The sequence below is a fragment of the Phyllobates terribilis genome, unplaced genomic scaffold (genome assembly GCF_046119375.1).
Source record: "Phyllobates terribilis strain yellow unplaced genomic scaffold, ASM4611937v1 Scaffold_34__1_contigs__length_13252353, whole genome shotgun sequence".
NCBI lineage: Eukaryota > Metazoa > Chordata > Amphibia > Anura > Dendrobatidae > Phyllobates > Phyllobates terribilis.
This window is the reverse complement of record NW_027362794.1, coordinates 3,638,021-3,654,369: the sequence shown is the minus strand read 5'-3', so window position 1 is coordinate 3,654,369 and position 16,349 is coordinate 3,638,021. Positions and strand designations below refer to the sequence as shown.

The following is a 16,349-nucleotide window of genomic DNA, read 5'->3' as shown; positions in this document are numbered from 1 at the left end:
CCCACCCGCCTTAACACCGTTGGAAGGGAGGAGAACCAATTAAGGCGGGGGGGGGGTGGAACGAGTAGCTGTCTACCCTTAGCAGGAGGGTTGCTGATTAATTACCTCTCCTGCTGCTGCTGCTGCTGCTGGCTGTCCAGCAGCAGACTGAAGGTGGCTGCTGCTGTGCGCAGGTATATAAAGGCTCAGAGCCTATTATGACACGCGCAGCCAGCGTTCCATTGCCACATTCCGTCTACTGCAGGCGGGATACCTGGATGGCTGAATGTCACTGAGAAGCTCACAGAGACCGCCATAAGCAACAGTTTAAAAGAATGCCACAGACTAATCAACCAAACTTTTTGGGTTGGTTTCTCTTTTATAGTCTGCAGGCATTAAATGAAAGAAGTCAGTGTTCCAGCAGAGGGAGACAACGTTTCAGAAAAGGCATTGTAGCAAACCAAAAAAGAAATTTTAAGCGCAGCAGAGTAACCAGCTCACATACCTGTTAGCTCAGGTGAGTTTAAAAGGCTGCTGTTGATAACAAGGGCATTTGCTAAATAGATGGTGTGTGTGCAACAATATACTGAAAGGTCAATTATATTGTGCAGCTTATCTCACCACCTGTAGTTATTTAGGTGAAAGCTCCAAAATGCTTGCCTAATATGTCTGTTTATCCAAAAGGAAGTATAGAGGGAGAGCTAGATAGATAGCATTGCATTACATTACATGGCAATGCAATGCACAGTTGCTGAAGTTGAACCAAAATGAGCTTGTCATCTGGCTTCTGCAACTTTTAACATGAAAAATCCAATGAGGAGAAGAAAAGCAAAGCCAAAGAGTCCATCCCAAAATCCGACAAACAAGCCAAATGAACAAAAAGCATTGAATTCAATTCTTTCTGATTTTAGAAACTGCATTAAAGAAGGGGTGCACCGGTCCTGGAGATACTGCAATACCAGGTCAATGCGTGGAGTGGACAGAGCAAGCTCTTTTTCCATCTCCCTGTTCTAAAAATCCATTTAATATATGGTCCCCAGATAGGGAACGTATCAGATATTAAACTGATAAGAACAGATACTACACTTGATCTTAGCCAAAAGGCCGAGAAGCGATAACCAGAATTGGTTTCCGACTACGGTGCCACCCAAGGATTCTGAAAAGTCCATTTGTGGAGATGGCCACCTGGACTCCCGTTAAGAAGACATGCTGTCAACCTCTAGATCCCTCACATGCCTGCACTTTTCGGCTTGCTGCTGCTGCAATCCATGCGTTTTAGATCTGCATATCTCCACCTCTTTTAGCACACTACCCTCAACCCCCGGCTGTTCCCACCCGCCTTAACACCGTTGGAAGGGAGGAGAACCAATTAAGGCGGGGGGGGGGTGGAACGAGCAGCTGTCTACCCTTAGCAGGAGGGTTGCTGATTAATTACCTCTCCTGCTGCTGCTGCTGCTGCTGGCTGTCCAGCAGCAGACTGAAGGTGGCTGCTGCTGTGCGCAGGTATATAAAGGCTCAGAGCCTATTATGACACGCGCAGCCAGCGTTCCATTGCCACATTCCGTCTACTGCAGGCGGGATACCTGGATGGCTGAATGTCACTGAGAAGCTCACAGAGACCGCCATAAGCAACAGTTTAAAAGAATGCCACAGACTAATCAACCAAACTTTTTGGGTTGGTTTCTCTTTTATAGTCTGCAGGCATTAAATGAAAGAAGTCAGTGTTCCAGCAGAGGGAGACAACGTTTCAGAAAAGGCATTGTAGCAAACCAAAAAAGAAATTTTAAGCGCAGCAGAGTAACCAGCTCACATACCTGTTAGCTCAGGTGAGTTTAAAAGGCTGCTGTTGATAACAAGGGCATTTGCTAAATAGATGGTGTGTGTGCAACAATATACTGAAAGGTCAATTATATTGTGCAGCTTATCTCACCACCTGTAGTTATTTAGGTGAAAGCTCCAAAATGCTTGCCTAATATGTCTGTTTATCCAAAAGGAAGTATAGAGGGAGAGCTAGATAGATAGCATTGCATTACATTACATGGCAATGCAATGCACAGTTGCTGAAGTTGAACCAAAATGAGCTTGTCATCTGGCTTCTGCAACTTTTAACATGAAAAATCCAATGAGGAGAAGAAAAGCAAAGCCAAAGAGTCCATCCCAAAATCCGACAAACAAGCCAAATGAACAAAAAGCATTGAATTCAATTCTTTCTGATTTTAGAAACTGCATTAAAGAAGGGGTGCACCGGTCCTGGAGATACTGCAATACCAGGTCAATGCGTGGAGTGGACAGAGCAAGCTCTTTTTCCATCTCCCTGTTCTAAAAATCCATTTAATATATGGTCCCCAGATAGGGAACGTATCAGATATTAAACTGATAAGAACAGATACTACACTTGATCTTAGCTAAAAGGCCGAGAAGCGATAACCAGAATTGGTTTCCGACTACGGTGCCACCCAAGGATTCTGAAAAGTCCATTTGTGGAGATGGCCACCTGGACTCCCGTTAAGAAGACATGCTGTCAACCTCTAGATCCCTCACATGCCTGCACTTTTCGGCTTGCTGCTGCTGCAATCCACGCGTTTTAGATGTGCATAACTCCACCTCTTTTAGCACAGTACCCTCAACCCCCGGCTGTTCCCACCCGCCTCAACACCGTTGGAAGGGAGGAGAACCAATTAAGGCGGGGGGGGGGGGTGGAACGAGCAGCTGTCTACCCTTAGCAGGAGGGTTGCTGATTAATTACCTCTCCTGCTGCTGCTGCTGCTGCTGGCTGTCCAGCAGCAGACTGAAGGTGGCTGCTGCTGTGCGCAGGTATATAAAGGCTCAGAGCCTATTATGACACGCGCAGCCAGCGTTCCATTGCCACATTCCGTCTACTGCAGGCGGGATACCTGGATGGCTGAATGTCACTGAGAAGCTCACAGAGACCGCCATAAGCAACAGTTTAAAAGAATGCCACAGACTAATCAACCAAACTTTTTGGGTTGGTTTCTCTTTTATAGTCTGCAGGCATTAAATGAAAGAAGTCAGTGTTCCAGCAGAGGGAGACAACGTTTCAGAAAAGGCATTGTAGCAAACCAAAAAAGAAATTTTAAGCGCAGCAGAGTAACCAGCTCACATACCTGTTAGCTCAGGTGAGTTTAAAAGGCTGCTGTTGATAACAAGGGCATTTGCTAAATAGATGGTGTGTGTGCAACAATATACTGAAAGGTCAATTATATTGTGCAGCTTATCTCACCACCTGTAGTTATTTAGGTGAAAGCTCCAAAATGCTTGTCTAATATGTCTGTTTATCCAAAAGGAAGTATAGAGGGAGAGCTAGATAGATAGCATTGCATTACATTACATGGCAATGCAATGCACAGTTGCTGAAGTTGAACCAAAATGAGCTTGTCATCTGGCTTCTGCAACTTTTAACATGAAAAATCCAATGAGGAGAAGAAAAGCAAAGCCAAAGAGTCCATCCCAAAATCCGACAAACAAGCCAAATGAACAAAAAGCATTGAATTCAATTCTTTCTGATTTTAGAAACTGCATTAAAGAAGGGGTGCACCGGTCCTGGAGATACTGCAATACCAGGTCAATGCGTGGAGTGGACAGAGCAAGCTCTTTTTTCATCTCCCTGTTCTAAAAATCCATTTAATATATGGTCCCCAGATAGGGGACGTATCAGATATTAAACTGATAAGAACAGATACTACACTTGATCTTAGCCAAAAGGCCGAGAAGCGATAACCAGAATTGGTTTCCGACTACGGTGCCACCCAAGGATTCTGAAAAGTCCATTTGTGGAGATGGCCACCTGGACTCCCGTTAAGAAGACATGCTGTCAACCTCTAGATCCCTCACATGCCTGCACTTTTCGGCTTGCTGCTGCTGCAATCCACGCGTTTTAGATCTGCATAACTCCACCTCTTTTAGCACAGTACCCTCAACCCCCGGCTGTTTCCACCCGCCTCAACACCGTTGGAAGGGAGGAGAACCAATTAAGGCGGGGGGGGGGTGGAACGAGCAGCTGTCTACCCTTAGCAGGAGGGTTGCTGATTAATTACCTCTCCTGCTGCTGCTGCTGGCTGTCCAGCAGCAGACTGAAGGTGGCTGCTGCTGTGCGCAGGTATATAAAGGCTCAGAGCCTATTATGACACGCGCAGCCAGCGTTCCATTGCCACATTCCGTCTACTGCAGGCGGGATACCTGGATGGCTGAATGTCACTGAGAAGCTCACAGAGACCGCCATAAGCAACAGTTTAAAAGAATGCCACAGACTAATCAACCAAACTTTTTGGGTTGGTTTCTCTTTTATAGTCTGCAGGCATTAAATGAAAGAAGTCAGTGTTCCAGCAGAGGGAGACAACGTTTCAGAAAAGGCATTGTAGCAAACCAAAAAAGAAATTTTAAGCGCAGCAGAGTAACCAGCTCACATACCTGTTAGCTCAGGTGAGTTTAAAAGGCTGCTGTTGATAACAAGGGCATTTGCTAAATAGATGGTGTGTGTGCAACAATATACTGAAAGGTCAATTATATGTGCAGCTTATCTCACCACCTGTAGTTATTTAGGTGAAAGCTCCAAAATGCTTGCCTAATATGTCTGTTTATCCAAAAGGAAGTATAGAGGGAGAGCTAGATAGATAGCATTGCATTACATTACATGGCAATGCAATGCACAGTTGCTGAAGTTGAACCAAAATGAGCTTGTCATCTGGCTTCTGCAACTTTTAACATGAAAAATCCAATGAGGAGAAGAAAAGCAAAGCCAAAGAGTCCATCCCAAAATCCGACAAACAAGCCAAATGAACAAAAAGCATTGAATTCAATTCTTTCTGATTTTAGAAACTGCATTAAAGAAGGGGTGCACCGGTCCTGGAGATACTGCAATACCAGGTCAATGCGTGGAGTGGACAGAGCAAGCTCATTTTCCATCTCCCTGTTCTAAAAATCCATTTAATATATGGTCCCCAGATAGGGGACGTATCAGATATTAAACTGATAAGAACAGATACTACACTTGATCTTAGCCAAAAGGCCGAGAAGCGATAACCAGAATTGGTTTCCGACTACGGTGCCACCCAAGGATTCTGAAAAGTCCATTTGTGGAGATGGCCACCTGGACTCCCGTTAAGAAGACATGCTGTCAACCTCTAGATCCCTCACATGCCTGCACTTTTCGGCTTGCTGCTGCTGCAATCCACGCGTTTTAGATCTGCATAACTCCACCTCTTTTAGCACAGTACCCTCAACCCCCGGCTGTTCCCACCCGCCTCAACACCGTTGGAAGGGAGGAGAACCAATTAAGGCGGGGGGGGGGGGTGGAACGAGCAGCTGTCTACCCTTAGCAGGAGGGTTGCTGATTAATTACCTCTCCTGCTGCTGCTGCTGCTGCTGGCTGTCCAGCAGCAGACTGAAGGTGGCTGCTGCTGTGCGCAGGTATATAAAGGCTCAGAGCCTATTATGACACGCGCAGCCAGCGTTCCATTGCCACATTCCGTCTACTGCAGGCGGGATACCTGGATGGCTGAATGTCACTGAGAAGCTCACAGAGACCGCCATAAGCAACAGTTTAAAAGAATGCCACAGACTAATCAACCAAACTTTTTGGGTTGGTTTCTCTTTTATAGTCTGCAGGCATTAAATGAAAGAAGTCAGTGTTCCAGCAGAGGGAGACAACGTTTCAGAAAAGGCATTGTAGCAAACCAAAAAAGAAATTTTAAGCGCAGCAGAGTAACCAGCTCACATACCTGTTAGCTCAGGTGAGTTTAAAAGGCTGCTGTTGATAACAAGGGCATTTGCTAAATAGATGGTGTGTGTGCAACAATATACTGAAAGGTCAATTATATTGTGCAGCTTATCTCACCACCTGTAGTTATTTAGGTGAAAGCTCCAAAATGCTTGCCTAATATGTCTGTTTATCCAAAAGGAAGTATAGAGGGAGAGCTAGATAGATAGCATTGCATTACATTACATGGCAATGCAATGCACAGTTGCTGAAGTTGAACCAAAATGAGCTTGTCATCTGGCTTCTGCAACTTTTAACATGAAAAATCCAATGAGGAGAAGAAAAGCAAAGCCAAAGAGTCCATCCCAAAATCCGACAAACAAGCCAAATGAACAAAAAGCATTGAATTCAATTCTTTCTGATTTTAGAAACTGCATTAAAGAAGGGGTGCACCGGTCCTGGAGATACTGCAATACCAGGTCAATGCGTGGAGTGGACAGAGCAAGCTCATTTTCCATCTCCCTGTTCTAAAAATCCATTTAATATATGGTCCCCAGATAGGGGACGTATCAGATATTAAACTGATAAGAACAGATACTACACTTGATCTTAGCCAAAAGGCCGAGAAGCGATAACCAGAATTGGTTTCCGACTACGGTGCCACCCAAGGATTCTGAAAAGTCCATTTGTGGAGATGGCCACCTGGACTCCCGTTAAGAAGACATGCTGTCAACCTCTAGATCCCTCACATGCCTGCACTTTTCGGCTTGCTGCTGCTGCAATCCACGCGTTTTAGATCTGCATAACTCCACCTCTTTTAGCACAGTACCCTCAACCCCCGGCTGTTCCCACCCGCCTCAACACCGTTGGAAGGGAGGAGAACCAATTAAGGCGGGGGGGGGGGGTGGAACGAGCAGCTGTCTACCCTTAGCAGGAGGGTTGCTGATTAATTACCTCTCCTGCTGCTGCTGCTGCTGCTGGCTGTCCAGCAGCAGACTGAAGGTGGCTGCTGCTGTGCGCAGGTATATAAAGGCTCAGAGCCTATTATGACACGCGCAGCCAGCGTTCCATTGCCACATTCCGTCTACTGCAGGCGGGATACCTGGATGGCTGAATGTCACTGAGAAGCTCACAGAGACCGCCATAAGCAACAGTTTAAAAGAATGCCACAGACTAATCAACCAAACTTTTTGGGTTGGTTTCTCTTTTATAGTCTGCAGGCATTAAATGAAAGAAGTCAGTGTTCCAGCAGAGGGAGACAACGTTTCAGAAAAGGCATTGTAGCAAACCAAAAAAGAAATTTTAAGCGCAGCAGAGTAACCAGCTCACATACCTGTTAGCTCAGGTGAGTTTAAAAGGCTGCTGTTGATAACAAGGGCATTTGCTAAATAGATGGTGTGTGTGCAACAATATACTGAAAGGTCAATTATATTGTGCAGCTTATCTCACCACCTGTAGTTATTTAGGTGAAAGCTCCAAAATGCTTGCCTAATATGTCTGTTTATCCAAAAGGAAGTATAGAGGGAGAGCTAGATAGATAGCATTGCATTACATTACATGGCAATGCAATGCACAGTTGCTGAAGTTGAACCAAAATGAGCTTGTCATCTGGCTTCTGCAACTTTTAACATGTAAAATCCAATGAGGAGAAGAAACGCAAAGCCAAAGAGTCCATCCCAAAATCCGACAAACAAGCCAAATGAACAAAAAGCATTGAATTCAATTCTTTCTGATTTTAGAAACTGCATTAAAGAAGGGGTGCACCGGTCCTGGAGATACTGCAATACCAGGTCAATGCGTGGAGTGGACAGAGCAAGCTCTTTTTCCATCTCCCTGTTCTAAAAATCTGTTAATATATGGTCCCCAGATAGGGGACGTATCAGATATTAAACTGATAAGAACAGATACTACACTTGATCTTAGCCAAAAGGCCGAGAAGCGATAACCAGAATTGGTTTCCGACTACGGTGCCACCCAAGGATTCTGAAAAGTCCATTTGTGGAGATGGCCACCTGGACTCCCGTTAAGAAGACATGCTGTCAACCTCTAGATCCCTCACATGCCTGCACTTTTCGGCTTGCTGCTGCTGCAATCCACGCGTTTTAGATCTGCATAACTCCACCTCTTTTAGCACAGTACCCTCAACCCCCGGCTGTTCCCACCCGCCTCAACACCGTTGGAAGGGAGGAGAACCAATTAAGGCGGGGGGGGGGGGGGTGGAACGAGCAGCTGTCTACCCTTAGCAGGAGGGTTGCTGATTAATTACCTCTCCTGCTGCTGCTGCTGCTGGCTGTCCAGCAGCAGACTGAAGGTGGCTGCTGCTGTGCGCAGGTATATAAAGGCTCAGAGCCTATTATGACACGCGCAGCCAGCGTTCCATTGCCACATTCCGTCTACTGCAGGCGGGATACCTGGATGGCTGAATGTCACTGAGAAGCTCACAGAGACCGCCATAAGCAACAGTTTAAAAGAATGCCACAGACTAATCAACCCAACTTTTTGGGTTGGTTTCTCTTTTATAGTCTGCAGGCATTAAATGAAAGAAGTCAGTGTTCCAGCAGAGGGAGACAACGTTTCAGAAAAGGCATTGTAGCAAACCAAAAAAGAAATTTTAAGCGCAGCAGAGTAACCAGCTCATATACCTGTTAGCTCAGGTGAGTTTAAAAGGCTGCTGTTGATAACAAGGGCATTTGCTAAATAGATGGTGTGTGTGCAACAATATACTGAAAGGTCAATTATATTGTGCAGCTTATCTCACCACCTGTAGTTATTTAGGTGAAAGCTCCAAAATGCTTGCCTAATATGTCTGTTTATCCAAAAGGAAGTATAGAGGAAGAGCTAGATAGATAGCATTGCATTACATTACGTGGCAATGCAATGCACAGTTGCTGAAGTTGAACCAAAATGAGCTTGTCATCTGGCTTCTGCAACTTTTAACATGAAAAATCCAATGAGGAGAAGAAAAGCAAAGCCAAAGAGTCCATCCCAAAATCCGACAAACAAGCCAAATGAACAAAAAGCATTGAATTCAATTCTTTCTGATTTTAGAAACTGCATTAAAGAAGGGGTGCACCGGTCCTGGAGATACTGCAATACCAGGTCAATGCGTGGAGTGGACAGAGCAAGCTCTTTTTCCATCTCCCTGTTCTAAAAATCCATTTAATATATGGTCCCCAGATAGGGGACGTATCAGATATTAAACTGATAAGAACAGATACTACACTTGATCTTAGCCAAAAGGCCGAGAAGCGATAACCAGAATTGGTTTCCGACTACGGTGCCACCCAAGGATTCTGAAAAGTCCATTTGTGGAGATGGCCACCTGGACTCCCGTTAAGAAGACATGCTGTCAACCTCTAGATCCCTCACATGCCTGCACTTTTCGGCTTGCTGCTGCTGCAATCCACGCGTTTTAGATCTGCATAACTCCACCTCTTTTAGCACAGTACCCTCAACCCCCGGCTGTTCCCACCCGCCTCAACACCGTTGGAAGGGAGAAGAACCAATTAAGGCGGGGGGGGGGTGGAACGAGCAGCTGTCTACCCTTAGCAGGAGGGTTGCTGATTAATTACCTCTCCTGCTGCTGCTGCTGCTGCTGGCTGTCCAGCAGCAGACTGAAGGTGGCTGCTGCTGTGCTCAGGTATATAAAGGCTCAGAGCCTATTATGACACGCGCAGCCAGCGTTCCATTGCCACATTCCGTCTACTGCAGGCGGGATACCTGGATGGCTGAATGTCACTGAGAAGCTCACAGAGACCGCCATAAGCAACAGTTTAAAAGAATGCCACAGACTAATCAACCAAACTTTTTGGGTTGGTTTCTCTTTTATAGTCTGCAGGTATTAAATGAAAGAAGTCAGTGTTCCAGCAGAGGGAGACAACGTTTCAGAAAAGGCATTGTAGCAAACCAAAAAAGAAATTTTAAGCGCAGCAGAGTAACCAGCTCACATACCTGTTAGCTCAGGTGAGTTTAAAAGGCTGCTGTTGATAACAAGGGCATTTGCTAAATAGATGGTGTGTGTGCAACAATATACTGAAAGGTCAATTATATTGTGCAGCTTATCTCACCACCTGTATTTATTTAGGTGAAAGCTCCAAAATGCTTGCCTAATATGTCTGTTTATCCAAAAGGAAGTATAGAGGGAGAGCTAGATAGATAGCATTGCATTACATTACATGGCAATGCAATGCACAGTTGCTGAAGTTGAACCAAAATGAGCTTGTCATCTGGCTTCTGCAACTTTTAACATGAAAAATCCAATGAGGAGAAGAAAAGCAAAGCCAAAGAGTCCATCCCAAAATCCGACAAACAAGCCAAATGAACAAAAAGCATTGAATTCAATTCTTTCTGATTTTAGAAACTGCATTAAAGAAGGGGTGCACCGGTCCTGGAGATACTGCAATACCAGGTCAATGCGTGGAGTGGACAGAGCAAGCTCTTTTTCCATCTCCCTGTTCTAAAAATCCATTTAATATATGGTCCCCAGATAGGGGACGTATCAGATATTAAACTGATAAGAACAGATACTACACTTGATCTTAGCCAAAAGGCCGAGAAGCGATAACCAGAATTGGTTTCCGACTACGGTGCCACCCAAGGATTCTGAAAAGTCCATTTGTGGAGATGGCCACCTGGACTCCGGTTAAGAAGACATGCTGTCAACCTCTAGATCCCTCACATGCCTGCACTTTTCGGCTTGCTGCTGCTGCAATCCACGCGTTTTAGATCTGCATAACTCCACCTCTTTTAGCACAGTACCCTCAACCCCCGGCTGTTCCCACCCGCCTCAACACCGTTGGAAGGGAGGAGAACCAATTAAGGCGGGGGGGGGGGGTGGAACGAGCAGCTGTCTACCCTTAGCAGGAGGGTTGCTGATTAATTACCTCTCCTGCTGCTGCTGCTGCTGCTGGCTGTCCAGCAGCAGACTGAAGGTGGCTGCTGCTGTGCGCAGGTATATAAAGGCTCAGAGCCTATTATGACACGCGCAGCCAGCGTTCCATTGCCACATTCCGTCTACTGCAGGCGGGATACCTGGATGGCTGAATGTCACTGAGAAGCTCACAGAGACCGCCATAAGCAACAGTTTAAAAGAATGCCACAGACTAATCAACCAAACTTTTTGGGTTGGTTTCTCTTTTATAGTCTGCAGGCATTAAATGAAAGAAGTCAGTGTTCCAGCAGAGGGAGACAACGTTTCAGAAAAGGCATTGTAGCAAACCAAAAAAGAAATTTTAAGCGCAGCAGAGTAACCAGCTCACATACCTGTTAGCTCAGGTGAGTTTAAAAGGCTGCTGTTGATAACAAGGGCATTTGCTAAATAGATGGTGTGTGTGCAACAATATACTGAAAGGTCAATTATATTGTGCAGCTTATCTCACCACCTGTAGTTATTTAGGTGAAAGCTCCAAAATGCTTGCCTAATATGTCTGTTTATCCAAAAGGAAGTATAGAGGGAGAGCTAGATAGATAGCATTGCATTACATTACATGGCAATGCAATGCACAGTTGCTGAAGTTGAACCAAAATGAGCTTGTCATCTGGCTTCTGCAACTTTTAACATGAAAAATCCAATGAGGAGAAGAAAAGCAAAGCCAAAGAGTCCATCCCAAAATCCGACAAACAAGCCAAATGAACAAAAAGCATTGAATTCAATTCTTTCTGATTTTAGAAACTGCATTAAAGAAGGGGTGCACCGGTCCTGGAGATACTGCAATACCAGGTCAATGCGTGGAGTGGACAGAGCAAGCTCTTTTTCCATCTCCCTGTTCTAAAAATCCATTTAATATATGGTCCCCAGATAGGGGACGTATCAGATATTAAACTGATAAGAACAGATACTACACTTGATCTTAGCCAAAAGGCCGAGAAGCGATAACCAGAATTGGTTTCCGACTACGGTGCCACCCAAGGATTCTGAAAAGTCCATTTGTGGAGATGGCCACCTGGACTCCCGTTAAGAAGACATGCTGTCAACCTCTAGATCCCTCACATGCCTGCACTTTTCGGCTTGCTGCTGCTGCAATCCACGCGTTTTAGATCTGCATAACTCCACCTCTTTTAGCACAGTACCCTCAACCCCCGGCTGTTCCCACCCGCCTCAACACCGTTGGGAGGGAGGAGAACCAATTAAGGCGGGGGGGGGGGTGGAATGAGCAGCTGTCTACCCTTAGCAGGAGGGTTGCTGATTAATTACCTCTCCTGCTGCTGCTGCTGCTGCTGGCTGTCCAGCAGCAGACTGAAGGTGGCTGCTGCTGTGCGCAGGTATATAAAGGCTCAGAGCCTATTATGACACGCGCAGCCAGCGTTCCATTGCCACATTCCGTCTACTGCAGGCGGGATACCTGGATGGCTGAATGTCACTGAGAAGCTCACAGAGACCGCCATCAGCAACAGTTTAAAAGAATGCCACAGACTAATCAACCAAACTTTTTGGGTTGGTTTCTCTTTTATAGTCTGCAGGCATTAAATGAAAGAAGTCAGTGTTCCAGCAGAGGGAGACATCGTTTCAGAAAAGGCATTGTAGCAAACCAAAAAAGAAATTTTAAGCGCAGCAGAGTAACCAGCTCACATACCTGTTAGCTCAGGTGAGTTTAAAAGGCTGCTGTTGATAACAAGGGCATTTGCTAAATAGATGGTGTGTGTGCAACAATATACTGAAAGGTCAATTATATTGTGCAGCTTATCTCACCACCTGTAGTTATTTAGGTGAAAGCTCCAAAATGCTTGCCTAATATGTCTGTTTATCCAAAAGGAAGTATAGAGGGAGAGCTAGATAGATAGCATTGCATTACATTACATGGCAATGCAATGCACAGTTGCTGAAGTTGAACCAAAATGAGCTTGTCATCTGGCTTCTGCAACTTTTAACATGAAAAATCCAATGAGGAGAAGAAAAGCAAAGCCAAAGAGTCCATCCCAAAATCCGACAAACAAGCCAAATGAACAAAAAGCATTGAATTCAATTCTTTCTGATTTTAGAAACTGCATTAAAGAAGGGGTGCACCGGTCCTGGAGATACTGCAATACCAGGTCAATGCGTGGAGTGGACAGAGCAAGCTCTTTTTCCATCTCCCTGTTCTAAAAATCCATTTAATATATGGTCCCCAGATAGGGGACGTATCAGATATTAAACTGATAAGAACAGATACTACACTTGATCTTAGCCAAAAGGCCGAGAAGCGATAACCAGAATTGGTTTCCGACTACGGTGCCACCCAAGGATTCTGAAAAGTCCATTTGTGGAGATGGCCACCTGGACTCCCGTTAAGAAGACATGCTGTCAACCTCTAGATCCCTCACATGCCTGCACTTTTCGGCTTGCTGCTGCTGCAATCCACGCGTTTTAGATCTGCATAACTCCACCTCTTTTAGCACAGTACCCTCAACCCCCGGCTGTTCCCACCCGCCTCAACACTGTTGGAAGGGAGGAGAACCAATTAAGGCGGGGGGTGGAACGAGCAGCTGTCTACCCTTAGCAGGAGGGTTGCTGATTAATTACCTCTCCTGCTGCTGCTGCTGCTGCTGGCTGTCCAGCAGCAGACTGAAGGTGGCTGCTGCTGTGCGCAGGTATATAAAGGCTCAGAGCTTATTATGACACGCGCAGCCAGCGTTCCATTGCCACATTCCGTCTACTGCAGGCGGGATACCTGGATGGCTGAATGTCACTGAGAAGCTCACAGAGACCGCCATAAGCAACAGTTTAAAAGAATGCCACAGACTAATCAACCAAACTTTTTGGGTTGGTTTCTCTTTTATAGTCTGCAGGCATTAAATGAAAGAAGTCAGTGTTCCAGCAGAGGGAGACAACGTTTCAGAAAAGGCATTGTAGCAAACCAAAAAAGTAATTTTAAGCGCAGCAGAGTAACCAGCTCACATACCTGTTAGCTCAGGTGAGTTTAAAAGGCTGCTGTTGATAACAAGGGCATTTGCTAAATAGATGGTGTGTGTGCAACAATATACTGAAAGGTCAATTATATTGTGCAGCTTATCTCACCACCTGTAGTTATTTAGGTGAAAGCTCCAAAATGCTTGCCTAATATGTCTGTTTATCCAAAAGGAAGTATAGAGGGAGAGCTAGATAGATAGCATTGCATTACATTACATGGCAATGCAATGCACAGTTGCTGAAGTTGAACCAAAATGAGCTTGTCATCTGGCTTCTGCAACTTTTAACATGAAAAATCCAATGAGGAGAAGAAAAGCAAAGCCAAAGAGTCCATCCCAAAATCCGACAAACAAGCCAAATGAACAAAAAGCATTGAATTCAATTCTTTCTGATTTTAGAAACTGCATTAAAGAAGGGGTGCACCGGTCCTGGAGATACTGCAATACCAGGTCAATGCGTGGAGTGGACAGAGCAAGCTCTTTTTCCATCTCCCTGTTCTAAAAATCCATTTAATATATGGTCCCCAGATAGGGGACGTATCAGATATTAAACTGATAAGAACAGATTTTTTTAATTTGGCTATCCCCCACATGGGGATAAAAACCGTTTATTTAAAATTTAACAAATTACAGAAATAAAACCATTACATCCATATTACACTTTCGGGACTTCAAAGAAAAATAAAAATTCCATCACAGCAAATTTTACAAGACTTCAAATATTCCATAGGTTAAAAAGCCATTTGCCTGCCAACGTTACATTCTTTTTCCTGTCCAATAAATAGTATATGTACATTTCACTTTTACAAAAGGCTAAAACATCATCTACTGGTAACATTTCATGTTTAAAAACAGCAATATTTCTAGCATTCCAGAGCGCTATCTTGGCACAATTCACTATCTTCCACGCCATTATTTTTTGGTCCATTGTTGGGCATTCCAGAAGACCATATAACACTGATGCAAAATTAAAGTCCTTGAGGTCCACCATTTTCTCCAGCAGGGGGATTAGTCTTCTCCAGAACTCTTTAGCAAAAGCACAAGTCCATAAAAGATGCTTCACTGTCTCTTCTTCTTGACAACCTTCTCTTGGGCAGATGGCAGACCTCACAAAACCTCTTCTGTACTGGAATGCCCGGCAAGGAAGACAGTGGTGTGCGCAGCTCCAAGACATGTCTTTCTGTACATTAAAAAGATAAGGGGCGTTAATCATTTTCCATATGTGTACAGTTTTGTCATCATCATAACGTTCAATATCACACAACGTCACATCAGTACTAATTTGTTTGAGTAGTGTCTTGCTGTTACATAGATCCCCTGTCTGTTTCTTATTCAAATTAAAATCAAGAATAATTTTCTTTAAAATCTCATAATGTGCAGGTAGGTTAAAAGCATAAGGAGAGGATAAAACTGTTTCAAACCAACCAAACCTTCTCATGAGAAAACCAGTGTTAAAACGCATAAAATAGGAAAGGTAATTATCTTTAAAAAGGGTTTTAAAACAGAAACAGAAAAAATGTATTAAAAGAAACTTATCTAAAACAGGGAAATCTTTCCCACCTTTAACCTTTGGCTTTGTCACAATTTCTCTTTTGAGTTTCTCCATTTTTGAGCCCCAAAAAAAGGTAAAACATACTTTTGTAATTCGTTTCAACAAATTTGTAGGAGGGGGGAACACCAAACTAAGATATAACAGGATAGGTAATATCACCATTTTTACAATCAGAACTTTACCTTCCATTGACAGCTTTCTCATATTCCACATGCAGATTTTCTGATTAATTTTCTGTGCTGCCGCATCCCAGCTATTAAAACCATTATTAGATTCATTAAAAGAAACACCTAAAATAGTGATGGAATCTGTAACTGCAATTGGTACATCATGTAAACTCATCCCCCCGACATTTAAAATATTACATTTAGTAAGATTAATTTTAAAACCGGAAACTGTACAAAAAGACTGAATTTGGCTTATCGTTTTTTGTATTGAAGGTACATCACATCCAAACACTGCTACATCATCCATATAGCTTACAACTTTAACTTGTAGACCGTTCCCTCCGGGTAAGGGTACTCCACATATTTGCTTATCCCGGCGTATTGTACATAAAAGGGGTTCTATAGCACATATAAAAAGCAGGGGGGACAAAGGGCAACCCTGCTTCACCCCTGATTTTAAAACTACCTCTTTTGTTTTAAAACCATTAACTAAAATCTTACTCGTACAATCATTATAAAAAGCTTTAAGAGACAATAAAAACCCACCCGGAATGCCCATTTTTTCTAAAACTTTAAAAAGATAAAAATGAGACACGCGGTCAAAAGCTTTCTCAAAATCCACCGCTAGGATTGACATCTTTGTCTTTCTGGTTTTTACATCTTCAATACAATCTTTCACCAGGTTTAAATTGTCCCAGATACTACGCCCAGGTACCCCGCATACCTGATTTGCATGAATTACTTTATGTATCACCTTTTTCAACCGATTTGCACAGATCTTAGCCATAATTTTGTAATCACTATTTAAAAGAGTTATCGGCCTCCAGTTTTTAAGATCCGTTTTGTCACCTTTTTTGTATAGTAGTGATACCTCACCTTTCTTCCATGAGTTGAGTAAAACCTTATTATTAAAAACTTCGGAAAACAAATTAAACAAATCATCTTTTAAAATATCATAAAAACTTATATAAAACTCTATGGGGATACCATCAGGGCCGGGCACTTTACCATTTTTAAAACTCTTCATGGTTTCTAAAATCTCTTCCTCACA

General features: G+C 43.8%; 11 non-coding genes across 11 annotated transcripts; all 11 read right to left on the bottom strand.

The window, feature by feature from the left end:
- Nucleotides 1–904: 904 nt before the first annotated feature.
- Nucleotides 905–1,095, bottom strand: LOC141181569 (U2 spliceosomal RNA). The gene has a single exon (XR_012257133.1). It is a non-coding gene; the product is annotated as a U2 spliceosomal RNA (small nuclear RNA).
- Nucleotides 1,096–2,213: 1,118 nt separating this feature from the next.
- On the bottom strand, nucleotides 2,214–2,404 carry LOC141181823 (U2 spliceosomal RNA). The gene has a single exon (XR_012257364.1). It is a non-coding gene; the product is annotated as a U2 spliceosomal RNA (small nuclear RNA).
- A 1,120-nt stretch (nucleotides 2,405–3,524) lies between these two features.
- Nucleotides 3,525–3,715, bottom strand: LOC141181565 (U2 spliceosomal RNA). The gene has a single exon (XR_012257129.1). It is a non-coding gene; the product is annotated as a U2 spliceosomal RNA (small nuclear RNA).
- Nucleotides 3,716–4,826: 1,111 nt separating this feature from the next.
- Nucleotides 4,827–5,017, bottom strand: LOC141181556 (U2 spliceosomal RNA). The gene has a single exon (XR_012257121.1). It is a non-coding gene; the product is annotated as a U2 spliceosomal RNA (small nuclear RNA).
- A 1,120-nt stretch (nucleotides 5,018–6,137) lies between these two features.
- LOC141181555 (U2 spliceosomal RNA) lies at nucleotides 6,138–6,328 on the bottom strand. The gene has a single exon (XR_012257120.1). It is a non-coding gene; the product is annotated as a U2 spliceosomal RNA (small nuclear RNA).
- Nucleotides 6,329–7,448: 1,120 nt separating this feature from the next.
- LOC141181837 (U2 spliceosomal RNA) lies at nucleotides 7,449–7,638 on the bottom strand. The gene has a single exon (XR_012257377.1). It is a non-coding gene; the product is annotated as a U2 spliceosomal RNA (small nuclear RNA).
- A 1,119-nt stretch (nucleotides 7,639–8,757) lies between these two features.
- On the bottom strand, nucleotides 8,758–8,948 carry LOC141180695 (U2 spliceosomal RNA). The gene has a single exon (XR_012256340.1). It is a non-coding gene; the product is annotated as a U2 spliceosomal RNA (small nuclear RNA).
- Nucleotides 8,949–10,066: 1,118 nt separating this feature from the next.
- Nucleotides 10,067–10,257, bottom strand: LOC141180694 (U2 spliceosomal RNA). The gene has a single exon (XR_012256339.1). It is a non-coding gene; the product is annotated as a U2 spliceosomal RNA (small nuclear RNA).
- Nucleotides 10,258–11,377: 1,120 nt separating this feature from the next.
- Nucleotides 11,378–11,568, bottom strand: LOC141180693 (U2 spliceosomal RNA). The gene has a single exon (XR_012256338.1). It is a non-coding gene; the product is annotated as a U2 spliceosomal RNA (small nuclear RNA).
- A 1,119-nt stretch (nucleotides 11,569–12,687) lies between these two features.
- On the bottom strand, nucleotides 12,688–12,878 carry LOC141180691 (U2 spliceosomal RNA). The gene has a single exon (XR_012256337.1). It is a non-coding gene; the product is annotated as a U2 spliceosomal RNA (small nuclear RNA).
- A 1,114-nt stretch (nucleotides 12,879–13,992) lies between these two features.
- On the bottom strand, nucleotides 13,993–14,187 carry LOC141181945 (U2 spliceosomal RNA). Its single transcript, XR_012257463.1, has one exon. It is a non-coding gene; the product is annotated as a U2 spliceosomal RNA (small nuclear RNA).
- Between the last annotated feature and the right edge of the window lie 2,162 nt (nucleotides 14,188–16,349).